Source organism: Lutjanus erythropterus, chromosome 5 (assembly GCF_056507025.1).
Source record: "Lutjanus erythropterus isolate fLutEry1 chromosome 5, fLutEry1.hap2, whole genome shotgun sequence".
NCBI lineage: Eukaryota > Metazoa > Chordata > Actinopteri > Lutjaniformes > Lutjanidae > Lutjanus > Lutjanus erythropterus.
In genome coordinates this window covers 19,238,724-19,254,242 of record NC_139321.1, presented here as the reverse complement: position 1 = coordinate 19,254,242, position 15,519 = coordinate 19,238,724, and the positions used below count along the sequence as shown (strand labels likewise).

General features: G+C 39.8%; 1 protein-coding gene across 3 annotated transcripts in view; it reads left to right on the top strand.

Moving 5' to 3' along the window:
• Nucleotides 1-15,519, top strand: part of mid2 (midline 2) — a 230,590-nt gene that overhangs the window by 15,081 nt on the left and 199,990 nt on the right. For 2 of the 3 annotated variants that reach the window (XM_084719045.1, XM_084719043.1), the window contains exon 1: nucleotides 11,605-11,997. The exons of the other annotated variant lie outside the window; for it this stretch is intronic. The gene's annotated coding sequence lies outside the window, so the exon portion shown is untranslated. Of the gene's footprint in view, nucleotides 1-11,604; nucleotides 11,998-15,519 lie in introns of those variants that run through there. 3 annotated transcript variants of the gene reach the window in all.

Sequence of the window (15,519 nt, the reverse complement as noted above, 5' to 3'; positions counted from 1 at the left end):
GATTTATATATTTTAATTGTTCACTTGGGATACAAGGACACAACATAAAGTACTTGTGTAGAAATGCCACATAATCCAAAGCCTACATCAATTCTCACCAAAAATTGTAAACAAAAAATGTGCAAACACCATTTCCTAGATGTGTGTACATGAAAATAAGATTACACAATTGACCCATCCTAAGTCCCACTCTTTTTTCATTAATGTTAGTAATGTTGGTAACTAGCTAGCAAGTTACATCTGATAGTTAATGTTAGCAAAACCGTAGCTAGTTAGCTAGCGTTTTAACTTAAGATGTGACTAAATTCAACATCAAAAGGGACAAAATGAAGACAAAGCGGAAAGTGCTGTAAAGGGGGCAAAAAAAATAGTATTGGTAATGCAGAAGATGAAACAATCTGGTGGTTGTCAAGGATGGGGCCAAAGATTAGACACAGTTAAGAGAAATAATGACTGTTCAACTTACTGACAACAAAAGTATAAAGTAATGGATGGTAATCAGGATTGATCTGAGGGATAAATCTCTGATCTGATGATAAATTTAAAAATCCTTCATTAAATCATGGGTATGCCAATGCATTTTGACTCAACTGAGTTTTCATCAGCACATGCCATATACATATATATGTACTTTATGTCCTGTATATCAGTGAGATGGTTTGTTTCTTTGCCTTTATGTACATTAAGTTGTGTGGTAAAGAGAAATGAGCAGCCTGTAGTCCTGAAATATATCCACCTTCACAAGATTAAACTGAGGAAACCACAGCTGTGGAGTTGTGTCTGAAGCAAATTCAAAACTGAGAAAAGCCTCCAACTCTATTAAGCAGGGACAGATATTTCACACTGATTTTTACCACAAAACTTTACTTTTGCAGAGATGCTATTACTGCTCATGCATTCCTTTCATGGCTGGTGAATCAAAAAATGAATTAAGTTCATTATTTCACAGTTTCCTATGTTTACTTCCAAGTTCAGAGAAGTTAAGGCCGCATCTTCCCAGAACCGCGAACTAGTGGGTTGATCTCTTCCCACCATCTTGTTCCATCCTCACTCACATGCAACACTTTCCCTCCTTCGCTTATTCTTTTTCTTACTTTCGTCTTGTTAGCAGATTATTTTTTCCCTGAGCTACTTTAACTATGCCAGGGTTTTCACGGTTTTTGAGCTTGGTGTACCACCTGCCGAGCACTGCCTTTATCTATCCCACCTCATGTCTCTCTAAATTGTAAGAAACATCCAAATTCCTGTCTGTGCCATATCAGCTTGCAGTTGAACAGGACCATGGTGTATGTCTACAGAAAGCAAGATAACCTTTTCCCAGCTGATGAACCTCCGGGCTAATCTGATTGCAATCTGTGACTAAACAATCCACTTTTTCAACCTTAGTGTTTTTGTGATTTTGTGTATGAGAATTCCCTCCAGTAATGCACATGATAAGACATCTGACCCAAATCTGCAACCATTACAGCAGAAATTCATGTACGTTCCGGGTGAAGGGAGACATTAAATGACTCACATGCTTCAAAGAAGAGCAAGGTGGCAAACATTCTGAGAAAATTCATTGTTCAGTTGGTGCATAAAACAACACACACAAAAAAACCCATAAAATTTAGCATGTAGAGGGGGCCAGGGAGTGTTGTAACAGCGGGCTAGTTGTAACACTGCCAGTCTGACCCAGCACTTTTCTGATGGATCATCAATATCCTACACTCCCATTTTCTTTTTGAACTCACAGAATTGGCATCTTTCTGTAAGCAACATTGTGGATTTTTTGACCCATAAAAAAAAAAAAAAAGATTTTCAGCTCAAAAACATTTTTGTCAAGATTTTGTGCTTAGCATTCATTGTACTGTAGCTGCTATGTATCGACTTACATCATCTAAAGAAGAGGTTTCTCTTGTTTAATTTAATGCTTTGTCTTCATGCTACCTTCGAGCCCACATGATAAATCAGCTATGTAATGGCTGTTTGGGGTGGAGACAGTTCTGCACTGTTTGCATGGAACAGGTTACAAACTCAAGGTCAAAAGAAGTGAGTGAAGTGCGTACGTTGTCAATTAGGGGCCCAAAAAGCCTGCACTCCATGAAACAGCCATCTACATTTGACATAACTGTGACTGTTGGTTAGTATGGATTTTAAGTCGGCAAACAAGCAAACAACTCACCTCAGTGGGACCGGTGAAACAACAGGCTCTTTGTATTTGACATGAACTCATGTGATCTGTGATTGTGTAGTAGACGTCCATGTGAGTTTTATTTGTAGTAGGCACCATTTATCAAAGGTTGAGAGATCTACAATGAATAACCACTTACTGAATTACTGAAGCTCAACCAAAACGTTTTACTACCATCCTTGATTATCCTTTACTTTAGATGTGAAACTGCAGCTCTGTGGCTCCTGGCAGCTCTAAGATGATTTGTTTAACCTGTTAAAATACACTTAGGGACTTCAGTCACAAGTCCTTTTAGTCACTGGCCTTGGGCTTTTCCAGCACTTTTTCTAAAGATGGTTGTCATGTGTATTCTATAGGAATAACTCAACTTGCACCTTAACCTTTTTTTTTATTACATTAGTTTTACAGGCAAAAAAGTGAAGACTTATTGAAAGAGGGGTGAGAGGTCAGGTTTGCAAAACTTCATTTAAAAGACTGTAATTCTTTTTTTTTTTTTTGTCTTCTCCTGTTTCTTTGGCTGACCTGCAGAGTTTCACAGCTGAGGAATCCAAACAGATAAAAAAAAAAAAAAACAGCCCCTGTGGTGCAATAGCTCGGTCTACAGCCACCTGCAAGCAGACGTCTTCCTGTTCAGGCATTCATGAGCTGGTGCGATTGTAGGATTTTATTTGTGGCTGGCTCAGTGTCTGAGAGAAGCGGCTGGACAGCGAGCTGAAACACAGCAGCTGGCAGCAGCTACTTATATTGACACTGATCCTGAAAAACCCCAGACATACATACAGACAGACAGACAACAAACACACGCAAATCCTCAGAGCTGCTTAACAAAGGAATGTTTTTAAAACTTCAACTGCTCAAACATGCACAGATGGAGAGAAAAGATTCAGCCGCTAAGATATTTACATAATGCATGATATACGGTATTATGCGGTTCTTGGAAGCTTCCAATGCGTGTGATGTTGTTACTTTTGTGACTCTTAATTGCTGCTACTTTTCTGAAACTAGGAGCTAACAACTGTCCTCATTTTAAATAAGAATATGTTCACATTTCTCACACAAAAACATATTACATTTTGTCAGTTTAAAAGCTTAAAATGTACAGCATATATGTCCATGCAACATCATGGAATTAACATGTTTTTTTTTCTTTTAATTGACTTTAAACTTACTCATACTCCAAACAACTTCAAAAATGGGTCATTCCCAGTGCCAAAATTTAATAAAGTATCCCATACTGTCCCAACTGCACCCAGCCTCATTAATTATTACTTTTCCCAGCCTCAGTTACCCCTCTCCAATTAACTATTCATGAGCCCTGTAATGATTAACAATATGTTTTGGGCTAATCTGTATGTAAATTAAGCAAGCTTTGTAAGAGATAGTGCAAATTGCCACTTATCTGCATTACTAAATACTCTTTATCAACCTCAAAGGGTTTAGTATTGGTGAAAGTTTGTGTTTTACTGGAAGAACTATATCTGTTTTTTTCTTTTTTACTGTTAAGTGTAAAACTTTAAAGCTACCAGTCAGTGATAGCCTGAGAGAAAGAAAGGTAGGCCTGTGGATAAAGGTTTTTGTGATTCCTTCTGCTGCCTCTAGCGTACCTTACAAGTTTCCTTGGGCAAAGCACAAAACTTGCAACTCCATGCTTAACACAGGGAATATGAAAGTTATGTTTACAGTCAGTATTTTGTCACCAAAACATATTCTGTGCATCTCTTAGCTCTAATAAATGTGTTGAATTCATTTCCCTCCTCATAAAACATTTGGAAAGCTATCTTTTGAATATATTTAACCATGTATTCTTCACACCCACATTTACATGCTATCAGCCTTCTTCTCCACCTGCACAGACTCCTTGCTCTGCTCATTGTACGTTACCATGGATAGATTACTAAACGGGCCTTCTGGGCACAGGCCCAGGGGCCCAAAGGGTTAGGGGTCCCTCTCAGCTTAATCTCCAAAACGTAAAATGGCTATAAAGAGATACAAACTGACTAAGAGACACAAAATGACCCAATTTACCACAAAGACATCAAAATTTACTACACAGAGAAAGAAAACAACCACAAAGAGAAATAATACAACCAGCACAAAATGACCACAGAGATACAAAGTACTCCATAACAAAAACAAAAAGACACAAGAGGACCATAAAGAAGAATAAAACATTTATAAAGAGGCATTTAATGACAAATAGGCACAAAATGACTACAGATGATGCAAAGTGACTTCAAAAAGAGGCAAAACAAATGTGTCGCCTGTGTGTGTGTGTGTGTTCTCTGCGATAAAACTGTTAAAACCAGGAGCAGCAGGAGATGTCATGATAAAGAAGGCAGCAGACTGACAGCTGTGCAACACAATATGATGACCGTAGCTTCGTCAGCAGGGAAAAAAAGAGCGGTGCAGCATTTTCCCTTAATTGTGGCCTTGAGTTTGATAAGATGCTCAATGCTAGAAGGCTGACTTTTTTATTTTTAACATAAAAAAAGCCACCATTCATCACTGTCAAGTTCAGGCTTTTGTAATGATACAAAGTGAGTGAAGCACTGGAGAGGCATGTCTAACAGAGTGTAAGTAACCCTAATCAGGTTCATTGTTTTTGTTGTTGTAGATTAGGAAGATAAAATGTCTCAATTCTGTTTTGTGCCAAAAGACATTCATTATAAAAGGGCACCATCAAATGTTATCCATGTCTATCTTCACACAAGCAAGATAAAGAAGGACATCTCATTCTGAATTGTTTGAAAGGATGAATGCATTTCTTTGACAGTCTTTCAACTGTAGAAAATGTGCTACTGAGGGATGCTGGGATGTGAGAGAGCAGCTCTGCACAGCAGAGTGACATTGTAAGTCAGTGTGGGCTCAGATTTAAAATATTTATTCTTGAAAGCCTCTACGGTATCTTGCTTTGTTGGCATGTATCGCTGAGACATTTAAGACAATGAGATCACAAAATTGGACTCCAAACAGCAGCAAAGCCATTATCAGGTCAGGGGTGCTTTCTCCATCCGACACTGTGTGATGATGTGACTCTTTCCTTGACAGAGATGAATCCCACCTAGCTAGCGATGACATGTCATCAAGGGAATGACCAGTTTGGCAGTCTTCACACGCCGGCGCAAAGATCCACCTGCCAGCTTTGATATTCAGTCCTGCGGGCACGCTCAACCCGGGGGATCTAGTTTATCAACTTCCTGCAGAGACATAAATGCAAGGTGGGAAGGAGTCGCAGCCCCCACCCCCCCACCCCCATGCCCTCATCATCTGCTTTGCCACACGTAATACAGAGTGGTCCCATTTCACAGATCATATGCAAATATTCATATATGCTCTCCGGGCAAGCTGTGAGGAAGATTACTGGGTTTCCCTTTAGCCTCTTTTCACTGCTGTTTCCCAGTGTGGACCACTCCACTGGGGATTTCCTTTATACACCATCTATCTTCCACACCTTTAGAAATAAGGGTTCAAAAAGGGTTCTTCCTAAAGGTCAGAGGTTCTATCCAGAACCATTTGCTTCTGAAGACCCCCATTTTTGAAGAAAGGGTTCTTTGTAAGATCACAGGTTCCATTGAGAACCCTTCTCATTCAAAGAACCATTTTAGGAAGAAAGAGTTTCTTCAAATATTGCAGAAATCCTTTAAGAATTCTTTAATGAAGGGTTGTTTGTACCTTAAAGGTTCTTGGTAGAACCCCCTAGGTGGGTTTTACATAAAACTCTTGGAATATAGGTTCCATACAAACCCTTTCAGTTTTATTTTGTTTTATCCATGGTGTATTTCCCAGGGACGATGCAGAATACATGTATTGTACCAAATATAGTTAAAACCTTTCCGCTGCAGTCCCTGGGTGGAATGAAATATGTATAACAGCAAAACAAAACAACCACCCCAACATAATAACTGTAGCATAGCAAAAATAAATTCCCACTCATCCAAAAAACCCTGTTTGTAAGAAAAAGTTTTTCAAGGACTGCAACAATCCTTGAAAAAACTCTTTAATCATAGGCTTTATTGAACCTCCTGGATGTTTTCTTGTTAGCACCCTTAGAAGGTGGAAAGATTCTGGTCTTGGGTGGAATCATTACACCATGGATGAGTTTTCCTTTAGAATCTCATGTGAGGTTCTTTAAACCTTTCTTTAAACCTTCTAGCTATAACCCTTTATGTTAGGTTCTAGTTAGAACTCTCTGAAGGACTTCCAACTTTTACCTTTACCAGGAACCAAAAAAGGTTTTTCTATGGAGAGAAGTGAAATAATCCTTCATGGTTCTGGCTAACACCTTTATTTCTATGAGTGTAGGATGCTTTTACTGGCCAAATGGAGATTGATCCTTCAGTAGGCCAAATTGAAAAGGCATGTTGGGAAACACTGCAATGTGCACTGAACATGGCACATTCAGTGTATAACAAAATCTAATCAATAAAGATGTGTTAGGGAAAAGGCGACTGGCAGCATGTGTAGGATGGGAGCGGGTGGATGTGACAGAGAGAGACAGACAAAGACCACCAATCAGCTTTGCCTCCAGCATTAAGTTGTCCTTCTCGTCTCCGCTGAATGAGCACCTTGTCACAGAGGAGCTAATTAAGATGGTAACTTGGACGACTGTACAGCTCCGCTACTATTTAACATCTGTCACATTTGCATGTGAGAGCTGTTTGAAGGCAGCAATTCAGTAGACAAATCCTTGTTTCTCAGCAGCACACCCACGTTAGCTCACCTACAGGCCCGAAAAGACAGCTCCTCTCATCTTCATCTTCAGGCCCGTAACCTCGTTTCCAAAGTGCTTCCACACAAACTGAATTAAATGACAGAAAAATTAAGGATGCACACATTTTCCAGCCCCTTTCATGTGGCACTTAAGCACTGATTTGTCTGATCAGTGCTGCCTGGAACAGTAATCACTTTATCCACCTGCAAACACTATGTTGTCATAGAAGGAAATGCTTGACTGGACTCCAGTTTTCAAGCATCTATTCCAGGCCTCCCATCGTCAACACATGTTGGACCTGACAGTTATCATCTTATTATACCAGAGATCCTAGGTTTCCATCACAGAGGCAAGTTGTTCCCATTGTGAGTACAGAGCAGCCGTCGGCAGCGATGCTGTGACAGACGTCTCCTTGCCTGCATGTGCACAGCAGGCTAATGATCCCACATTAGTCCGCTGTTTCCATTTGCCCACCTTCAAAATGTGACCACGGGTACCTGAGGAGACAGGTTTGGCCTAAAGGGTCTCAGGTTGATGCTCTGCTTCATTTGCATTAACCTGCATCTTGTTTGATGTCAGAGTGAAACCTGGTGCGTGTCACACACTGTCAAGCACAGGCAAAATGCAAAATTAATAAGAGGGGTGAACTTTCAACAATTTGACAGCAACGTTTGTTGTGTTGAGAGCTGCTCTGCTAATTGCATTTTCAATTCCTGTTAAGTATATCTGTACTTTTTCTGTTCTTTTTGTTTGTTAGTCTTGGTCAAGACTTTTCTAGCATTTCTGAATATCCTCCAGTTAGCTAGGGCTGGGTACTGAAGTTCAGTGCTTTTATAGCGCCGATCAAATTACTCCAGTCCTATCAAGTATTGAAAATCACCTTGTCATTCTGGAGAAAATTTCGATACCTAAGGAGTGCATCTCATCACTGTCAGTGAGCCATCAAGCACACAGCATGCTCATACCATGTTCATAATGCTGGTGATTTGTACGTTACAGGCTGTAGAGGCATGCAGGAAAAACAAGACGTTAGATGGGGATCATTGTTGGATTTTTACTGCCAGCTTCTTGTAGTATCTGCACCAAATTAATGGAACTTTGTGCTGCTTATTAACTACACAGTGCAGCCTGTTAGCTCGACTGTGAGTCTGTTCATGTATATGTCCACTCAGATGGAAGTCCTGGCACATCCTGGGATAGAGAACCTTGAGGGGAAAAAAATGCTTTAAGTTAATGGTCAGACTTGGGCTAGCTGCTCTTTAGCACTCTGCCACTATTTTCCAGGAACTCAAACATTACCTACACAGCCAATCCCTTCTTCTTCTTCTTCTTCTTCTTCTTCTTCTTCTTCTTCTTCTTCTTCTTCTTCTTCTTCTTCTTCTTTGGATTAGGCAGACCGGTGTTTATTCTTAATGTTCTTTTCAACAGTTCTATATATTTTTATATAGTCCAATACCGTTCAGATATTCCATCAGCTTCTTTATTTTAGTTCAGTTATTAGGTTGAGCGTGTGGTCTTTGCAGAGTAAAATGTTTTTTCCTGCTCTCAGGTTTTTGTGCAGCTTCCTCCTCTGAAGACAGTAATTGCAGTGTAATGTGCAACGTAATTTTCCTTTTGTTAAAATTGATTTTATAAAATGAGTATAGAAAAAGTAGTGTTCAGGAACTGGTATTGAAGTCAAAATATTGGCACTGAAAAACTGACCCATACCCAACTATAGTCATGACTAAAGCCTGGAACAGCATCTGCAAACTGGCACACAGGTAGTGGGAACCCAAAATATGAGACAAATACTTTTTTAAAAAAGAACAAAAAATGATTCTCAATGTTAGTGGATTTTTTTCTATTTGTTTAGCTGTTAGCCAAACTGTATCACTAATGACGCTCAGCATAAGTTCAATCAAGAAGACTATCTTTATGCCTCATTCACCCTAACTGTCTTTCTCTCCTCCTCTCTCTTTCCCCACTTATCCTCAATCAGCTATCTATGGGAGTTCACTCTTTAAGTTAACCAACCAGATTTAGCCACAGTCTCCATCAGCCAATCATGTCAATGTGTCAAGACTTCAAATTTGTTCTCCTTTCTGCTGCTTTCAGACGTCATTTCTGCACAGAATTGTTGCAACCCTCCTCCACCCCATTCTCCTCCAGTTCTTCTAATCCAGTGGCCAGTCTAACTGCCAAATACTTTTCACATTTTCAATCAATTTTACACATGTCAAATGTTCTCTCTAAACCAATCAGCATTTGATGCAAAGGACCACAGGGATTTTGTTCACATCAGCTCCTCTGGAAACATGCCATGCTTTCTGAGGAGCCTAAACTCTGCATCCCTTCTTAGGGTTGTTTACATACTGTTTATCTTTAAAGAATGTGCCGTCCCTCAAAATGCTGCAATTTTGCATGCTGATATATGAGATATTTAGCCAACGGATTATGGTCACCTCCAATGTCAAATGGAAGAGGAAGCCATACTCTCTCACTGGATGCTGCAACATATTGACGTTTCACTTTCGGCGATTCAATACTGTATGTGGACGTGGACAATTAGAGTCAACCTCAACAACAGTGTCCAGTGTTTGTTCTAGATTTATTCTGGGTTGGTTACCCAAGAGATCTTGTTTATGGTTAAACTTAAAAGAGTTTACAGTTGTACTGCTGAAAATCCTTTAATGCTGCTTGACAAGCAGGTTTCTCCATCTGTCTGCTGGTCTAAATTGTGTTAGTCAGCCACAAATATGTGTAGTAAGTCCAGTTTAACCTACAGGGGTTTCTGCTGACTCATGATCTGCCATCACAGAGAAAACCACAAGTGCAAAGAAGGGAGGAGCATCTCCTTATGCAGACATGGACCAGCAGAGGTATCATCCTGTGGCCAAAGATGAGGTGCCATGCAGGCTAATTCCATCTTAGAGGTTCATGTGACCCCAAAAAAACAACTATGGCCACAAAAAACATCAATGTCTGCTTCCAACAGGAGTGTGTGGGAGTATTAGGGCTGAATGATTAAAAAAAAGACATATTGTGATTATTTTGACAGATGTTGTGATTGCAATTAAAGTCACGATTTTAGTGGGAATTATATTGTTTTGCATTTAATTTTCACAGAAAAATAAAAATAAACATGTTGATGTGATTTTTGCTTTGGTGTGAAACAAACATGTTTCTTCATGCCTGTGGAATATGATTTGTAGGCTGAGGCACAATGCTTCATTTATAATGATACGTTGTCACACATTTTACCTTTATGAAAAAATGCTGCTCCTGTGATTTGAATATTGCACCTGGCCATTTTGAGATTTGGATAATATTAAAATAGTTGCTCAGCCCCAGTGAATATGTGACTGAAAAGCAAAATGATGCCTTTTAAGCCAACTTGAAATAATATCATTGGACAAGCCACAGACAAGTTAATTTTATACTCTATTCAAAGTGTTTTTAAACACTGTTTAAATAAAGAGTGGAGCAACCCGACACACCACTAGAGTAAACTGGGTGTTAGACAGGAGTTAGTCCAGCCTTTATATCAGATGATTGTTTTTTAAAGCCCCTGAAAACTTGGTTTCAAGTCTCATGTATTATAACATCAAATATTTCTGGAAACATCTTTAAGCACTATTTATCAAGAGTTAAATACTGAAAATCTCAGTTAATCTGGTTTATCAGGACCTGTAAATTGGTTAAGAATGATCAAATTTGATTTGATTGACAGAGGCCTGGCAACATAACACCAGGTGCAGACTGCACAATATTTTTGAGATTTTTTAGACAGTTATACAGAAGATTTCGCTGTGTCTTGGCAGAGAGACATGGCAGACTCCATGTTACTCTCTGACCTGTCATCACTAGCTCATGATGTGTGTGATATCACTGGGAAGCAGGTGGCAGGGACTGACTTCTAGGAACTACTTTGTAAACAAACAGTGGAGGTGCGTATGATACTGGTTGCCTCGTGTTTGGAAAAGGCTAAAAAACAAAGAGAAGGTGACAGAGACCTTTCTGCTGTTTCACAGTTCCTCCTCGCAGCACCGCTGACATCGTTCCTCATTAGCTTTGCCATGTTTACAGCTCTGCACAGAGGAGCTTCTGTGCTCCTGTCGGTCCATGTTTGGAACATGTTGGGGAATTCATTATGGATGGCAAAATATTTTTAACATGCTAGTCTTTTTGTTGCAACATTAGGTGTCTTAGATGCAGCCATGGTTGTCACACTACACAGGGTAAAATAATCAGTTGTCGCACCTGATGACAATAATCATTCCCGATCAATTGTCCTTTACGTCGGCCATATTGGCCTATAACGGGGCTGACATCATGTTGTTTGAATTAAGCATTAGAAAATAAATGTCACATAAATGTTCACATTATGATTGAAATGTTACAAAACTGCAAAACTGCACTGGAAACACATGACATCGCATTTTGGTTTGATATTTATTTATTTATATATTTTTATATATATAAAATGCTATATGTACATAGAAGGAGTCAGCCAAAGTGTTTTCTATTTAAAATTACTTTTATAATAATTTAATAGTTTTATTATACTAACGATTTTATGAGTCGAGAAAGGTATTTTCACACAAATCTTGTGGATCTTAATGACAGCGACACCATGAGGCCACAGGGGATGATGGGAGGGCGGGAGGAGGGTGGAGGAGGAGTATGGGTGCGCACAGCTCGGGTTTGTTACGCGGGCACTGGAGCAGCGGTGTAACCGATCCCAGCTGCTGCTGCCGTGGGGGGGAATAAGAGCTATTCCCGTCCCCCGTGGGTTGGTCACATGTCCTTGGGGAGCGTTCAGATTGGGGACCGCGTTAGTCAGTTGGAGCGCGCCGTTGCGCACAGCCGAGTTGGACAGCAGCAACATCTTTACCACGCGTTAACGATCGGCGGCGAATCAAGCAGATCAGTTTTGTTTAGGGGCGTTGTCATATATCCACTTCACAGCGGTGTGTGTGTGTGATACACAGATCTGTCAGGCGCTGACAGCTCGTGTGTGTGTGGTTGTGATCCGTCCGTCACTGACTCGTCAAAACTTCTGCGCTCACCAACTGTGATCTGTACTGCCGCTGCTAGAAGTCGACACACGGAGCTGTCACGGCGGACGGAGGTAGGCTGAGCTTCTTTCCTCTGGTTTATAGAAGGAATACAGAGTAATGTGCACACGGGCTAAATAAAAACACTGTTAGTTTGTGCGCTGCGCAGGCTGATCAATGTCAGGCACTGGATAACTGCGCTGCCAGCGGATAATCAACCGTCTCAGCTGTTTACCAGTGTGTGAGAAGCTTTCCTTCATGCCGGATGAAAACAAAGAGTGTGTGACTGATCTGGTGATTTGGAAAAGCGAGGGAGCAAAGGTGCCCTCGCAGATCTGGTGCGTCAGCATTACATCATGGACTTAATATTTATGCAGTTATGTTTATTTCAAAAGGGCCTACACATGCACCATCAGAGCTGTGAAGGAGTGCTGAAACTACACTTTAAGTGTGAGACGAACAGCTTCTCTCTCCTCTCTGGATGATGCTGCCATGAGGCGTTTTTGCTGAGTGAGATCTTGTCATGGCTCGCTGAGCGTCACTGGGTGATTTTGAGGTTTGCTGAAACTATTTTCACGCCTCCTACAACCATAATAGTGTAGTACTACTATAGGATCATAAGACTGACCTGAGCTGACTCCCAGCCACGCCCCTGATGATAGCCAGAGCAACAGTAAGACACACTGTAGATTCTGTAGGTTAAGTATGTTCCTCATCCATGAGTGACAGTTAGGTTATTAATTCATGTTGTTTTTTACATTCTGGGTGGTGTGGCTTATGAATAATATCTCAATATTTTTAATATATACATATATTTAACATATATATCTACATAAACAAATTTTCTCTAAAACAACATACCATAAATGATCAAATACTGCAACGACATGATGATCTTATTGAATTACGTACCGGTGATATGGATAAAATGAATTTCACAATATTTTTTACCAAATACCCTAATACTGTGACAATATTTTAGGGATGACCATTAGTGCTTTGACAAAAGTATTATACATGCAATAAAAATAAAACAAGTTTTTTGTCAAACAGCCAAAACAGTCTTGTAAGTTCAGGAAATGACATCACTTTCCTGTAATGCAGCCTTTAAGTGCAGGAAAAGACAACACATATACCATAACAACAATAAACAAGATTCAAAATGATATTGTCATATCTCAGTATCAGTATAATATTGATGTATCGCCCAGCCCTAATATGCTATAAAGAAAATACAATATCAGTGCTATAGTAGTGCTGAAGAAGACAGAATAGAGTGAAAGCACATCACCATAAACTCACTAACAAACACAATAGGATCTCCACACAGTGCCCATGGGGAAGTCACATCATTTTGTGGCTCTGACAGTGTGTCACCGTGAGTATTGTGGAGACAGTGCTGCAGGTGACAGTGGAGGCACTGTGGCTGTGGAGTGTAAAATGTCAGCTCCACATCAATAATGCACAACACCAAAACAATAGGAACCAAGAGAGTGGGGCCCAGCGTCGGCAAGTGTCAGCACCTCCCTGTCCCTTTTCTCCAAATGTGCATTCTAACTAGCAGGGCTGTGTGATGGCAAGAATCTGGTGATGTGATATGTATCACCATACAAGAGTTGCAATGTGTTGCAATATACTGTGATACTGTAAATGAGGTGATATACTGCTATTTTTAAATCTAAGTTTAGGAAAACTTTAATAAACGACATTACACCATAGGTATAAAATCTGAGTTCAAAAGTTTACTTTTATATGCAAACAGAACAGTGAAAATAGATAACACTGCTTTCTAGCAGTTGGGGGTTTAAACAAAACACAACATGAACTACATCCATGTTTTTTTTCCTAGTATCACAACATCACGACACATTCATCAGTACGATATCACAAAATATAATATCATAATAATAGTGAATTGATATTTTCTTACACCAATATTAACTAGAACCAGAAAGATATATCAGCTGACTGTTATTGGCTCTATATTGGCCTGGCACAGATACAGCGGTTTAAAGTGGTTTGTGAATTTTATAGGCAGCATCTTATGTATATCTGATCCTTTCTCTTAATTCAAGTTATTTTATTTTGTGTTTAATTTCTTGTTATCGATAATTATTAAAAACACAGGTGAAAGTTTACTGTATCAGTGCCCTGATATCACTTTGGATTTTATACATATGAATAAAGAATATTGGCCCATATGTCAATATTGGAATTTTAAATTTATTTTTAAAAATGTACTTAAAAATCCAAATATTATGTTCTAAGGTTGATATACATCAAACAGTGTGCCAGTACATGTGCTCCTGTCAGATTCATGTTGACCGGCAGTGAAACTACATTTGATGCACAGAGAGGAATATTATACTTTGAAAAACTGGTGGTTCTTCCATCTTATAGAAAATGATTTATTGTCCCCCTCTCTCTCTCTCTCTGTCGCTCTCTTGTTAATGCATGATCACTGTGGTTAATGAGACAGGTCTCAGCGCATGGGGCCCGACCCTCTCTGAGACAGCGCTGCTAGTTGGGTGAATACAGCTGACACCCTCATTCATCATGCATCTACAGGGTGCTGCCTGCTCTCGCAGTCTGCCCATACCCGCCTCTCTCTGTCTCTCTCTTTCTCGTCCTAACCCCCCGGTTGCAGCCTTCGATGATAATTATTAAGACATTATAATGACAAGAGCGTGCCTTTTTCTCAGTGAAAGACAAGGCGTCAGCTTCTGCGTGCTGGGATGATTATAGCTGTGACTGAGGGTTAGCATTCTGTGTTGCAGCTGCGATGATTTCCCAGAATAGATGTGAACACCTACTGTACACAGCGGTATACCTGGTTTATTGTCTGCAGTTTGAAGTTTACGTCTTTACTAAAATATTATAGGAGCTGTTGCTCCTTCAAGTCAAAAACAGGCCAACTGATGACTTTACTTTGGAGCAGTTTCACGAGCGCATTTATATTTTGCTGTTTTTCATGCATTTATAACCATCAAGTGAAATGAAAACAAATCAAACTAGATACTCTACTGCTGCTATAACATCTCAGAGCTTTAAGTATCCTGCCTGAAGATTTAACTCTTTTTCGGATTGTACCAAAACTTTAAATCTCACTATTGCGTGCCATAGCAAAGCCACCATGCAATATTAAAATGTTTGCTGACCTACATATAGTGAAAATTAACACCCATGCATAATTGGCTTCTCTTTGGATTTACTCTGTTAAATGTTCTCTGTCAAATATTGATGAGCAAGTTGTAGAGATCATTTACTCTCTGATAGAAACAGGAAGTATCTTAATACTAGTTTTGCTGTGACTGTCTAGAACAACAAAGTAAATCCTTAAAAAGATATTGGTTTGTTCTTTGTTTTGCTTAGAGAGTTTCTCTGTACATTTTAATGACTTTATCTTCACAGATCAGTGTAGGCCAGAAAGGATACCCATCACAGGGATGTTTTTATTCTGGGCTGTCTGTCAACAGCTGATGCCAGTTTGAGTCTGAATGAGGCATTTCTCTAAGAGTCAGCCTCTTGGCTTTCACAGGGAGGCTCTTGAAACAGCGGGGGGGTTGGCATGTTGTTTCAGCTTCGATAAAGTTGGG